Genomic DNA, 3,775 nt, shown 5'->3' on the forward strand with positions numbered 1-3,775 from the left:
TCAGAAGTAACAGAGCATCTTAGCATAACAGACACATGCTATTTATCAAAAATCAGATCATTATTACATTAAAAAAAATAATTCATTATCAGTCATCAGAGTAAATAAATGCAACAAATATTAGCAAGTTATAATTTTTCTCCCCCTTTGTCAGTTAAGGCAAAAAGGCAGGAAAAAAACTTCCTCCCCCTATGTTAAAGAACATAAGCATTGGGGATAGAAATCATAAAACATTGTGTATCAGAGCAATTAATGAGCATATCAAAGGATTAAGACAGATGAATTCAGAGAGTGATGAGATAAACGTTTTAGTTCATTATCGATATAGATGAAATGAGTACAACAAGTCATAGCAAAACAGCACAGATCCTAAACTCCTAATCTCCTAAACTAGGCTGGTCCTCACTATTATCTACGGGAGAGGCAGAGACCGTTGTATTACCCTCAGCAGGTGTCTCCTCAACGTGAGTCTCAGGGTGATCTAGGGGAGTTGGGTTAGGTTCCTCTGCTGCTTGACGACCGATGTCTGCAATGTCTTCAAATGACAGCTTGATTCCCAAGTGAGCTTGAATCGCATCCACATCCTGAACTACCGAATTCAGGGATGCCTGGAGAGTCCTTAAGTTAGCTTCCATTCTGGACTGTGATTCTAGCATCTTGGCATTGTGTGCCATTTGAACTTCTATGAATTCCAATATCTTAGCAACAAAATCAGGAGGGGCTGTGGCAGTAGCAGGTTGAGGCTGAGGTTGTGCTGGTTCAACAGTAGGCTGAGGTCTGATCCATATACCATGTAACCTTTTCAATTGCATTTGGTTTAAAATTGATTCTCCAAATATCAGAGTGGTCTTTGTAGATTCTTCATTAACAAATGAAACCTTGAAATGTTTAAGAATCTTGGTAATCAGCTGTGGATAAGGCAACATAAGCTTGCTCTGTGAAGCTTCCAGCATGTGCCTTAGCACAATCCAAGTCCAGCTCATCCTGAGCTCCTTTGATAAACCCCATAACAGTAGTATGTCCAATTTCTGAACTACTGCATGGTTGCCTGAACGAGGTACAAGCATCCTGGTCAGCGTGTACATCAACATCCGATGTTGGACCTTCATTTGACCGAAATGTAATGAAATGGTTTCCACAAAACCATCAATCATCAGGTCCTTTACTGCAGCATGCCTGTCAACAGATTCTTCCCAACCTTCGTCAGCCGTATCAGCTTCAGAACTGCCGTCGATAGATTTTCCGTAAAAAGGCAATCCTGATAAGGTAGAAAAATCATCAAATGACACAGCAATCCTTTTACCTATGACTTGAGCCTTAAAACCTTCTTCTGTCAGCTTAAACGTAGAATAAAATTCTCTTATCAAACGTGGATAACTGTCGAGTGTAGAAGATAGAAAGCTCTCAAGACCGTGAAATCGCAGATGATTCTGAAATGTAAAACCATCAGTATCAAAGTAGGCAAAATCAAGAGTCCTACCCTCATGGATTTTTCTTTTCATAAAGTATGAAGGTATGGAAGGTTCATCATCTTTTTCCTTGGATGCGGGAACTTTCTTGGCAGGGGGTGAAGAAACAGGTTTCTTCTTCCTCTTTTGTGAAATTACCTTCATGGCATCAGCATGAGTTTTTCCGTTGGGGGTTCCTTTCGCTTTTTAGGCTTCTCTTGAACCGGAGCAGGTGCCTTGCCTTTGTCTTTGGCAAGTATCTTATGTGTAGGTATGGGTACTCTTTTTGTTAGAGTGGGTGGTGGTGAAGGGGTTTCACTGGTTGAAGATGATGAAGGTGAAGGAGTGCGTGCCTGGGTTTGTTTTACTCGTGCCATACTCGTAGATTGAAGTAGATAGATTGTAGATTGAATGTAGATAGCAACAAAATAACAATAGCAGAGACAGAAGGATGAAGCAAACAGAGAAAATTAGTGAAAACTGAAGAAATGCAGTGCAGAAATCGATTGAGAACTGTTCCTATTTAAACCCTTAAACGTGTAAATCGATTCCCAAATCGATTAGGTTCCCGTTGCTGGTAATGTCAATCGATTTAGTAATTATTACATATAACGGCTAGTCACAACGGTCATATTTCAAATCGATTCCCAAATCGAATTCTAGTTTTACTTAATCGATGTCCAAATCGATTGTCTTAACGTTGAAAAAAAGAACTAGTCGATTTCCCAATCGACGCTCGGGCAAGTTAAAAAAACTTTTCTGAACTTTGAATTCTGGGGCCAAAGCAATCGATTCCCAAATCGATTTCATAAACCATTTACCATGCTGGTAATCGATTTCCAAATCGATTTAACTGGAGAAACAACTGGAAACACCAGAAATCCCATGAAAAAATCAACGATCATACCTCACTAGGATCAATGATCCCTAGTTTCATCCTTATGTACAGAAAACTTTCTCTTGGTAAAGCTTTTGTGAAGATGTCAGCTAGCTGTTCGGCAGTGTTAACATACTCAAGCTTAATGATTCCATTTTGAAAGTGATCTCTTATAAAATAATGTCTTACTTCAATGTCTTTGGTCCTGGAGTGCATTACTGGATTCTTGGTTATACTTATTGCACTTGTGTTATCACACATGATAGGTACTGTTCCCAAATCAACACCAAAGTCCAATAAGTGTTGTTTCATCCAAAGTATCTGAGCACAACAGCTCCCAGCTGCAATATATTCAGCTTCAGCAGTTGATAAAGCAATGCTTGTCTGTTTCTTACTAAACCATGACACAAGAGAGTTTCCAAGTAAATGACAAGTTCCTGAGGTACTTTTCCTGTCGAGTTTACATCCGGCAAAGTCTGAATCTGAGTAACCAATCAATGTACATGTTGATCCTTTTGGATACCACAATCCAAGACTCTTAGTTCCTACCAAGTATCTGAAAATTCTCTTAACTGCACTGAAGTGAGATTCCTTTGGATTTGATTGATACCTTGCACACATACAAACACTGAACATGATGTCTGGTCGGTTTGCTGTAAGGTAGAGCAGAGATCCTATCATACCACGAAATCTAGTAACATCTACAGGTTTACCTTTCTCATCTCGGTCTAGGTAATTTCCTTGACTCATGGGTGTATCAATGGATTTAAGATTTTCAAAGTTAAATTTCTTTATCAAATCAGAACAGTATTTAGATTGACTAATGAAAATGCCTTGCTTGCTTTGGTTAATTTGAAATCCCAAGAAATATGACAGTTCACCCATCATTGACATTTCAAATTTACCTTTCATCAAATTTTCAAATTCTTTGCACAGTTTATTATTTGTAGATCCAAATATTATGTCATCAACATATACTTGGACAAGCAAGATATCATTTCCAGTAGTTTTTGTGAAAAGGGTCTTGTCAACATTTTCTCTTAAAAAGTTTTGTTGAATAAGGAAATTGTTGAGCTTCTCATACCAAGCTCTTGGAGCTTGTTTTAACCCATAGAGGGCCTTTGAGAGCTTATACACATGATTAGGAAAATCAGGATTTTCAAAACCAGGTGGTTGGCTAACAAAAAGGCTAACAAAAACTTCCTCTTGAAGGTCACCATTGAGAAAGGCACTTTTCACATCCATTTGATAAAGATTAAAGTCCATTATACAAGCATAAGCCAATAAAATTCTTATGGCTTCTAATCTAGCTACAGGGGCATAGGTTTCATCAAAATCTATTCCCTCCTCTTGACTATAACCCTTGGCTACTAGTCTAGCTTTGTTCCTTGTTATCACACCATTCTCATCCAACTTGTTTCTGAACACCCATCTGGTTCCTATGACATGC

Source organism: Cicer arietinum, chromosome 1 (genome assembly GCF_000331145.2).
Source record: "Cicer arietinum cultivar CDC Frontier isolate Library 1 chromosome 1, Cicar.CDCFrontier_v2.0, whole genome shotgun sequence".
NCBI classification, from domain to species: Eukaryota; Viridiplantae; Streptophyta; class Magnoliopsida; order Fabales; family Fabaceae; genus Cicer; species Cicer arietinum.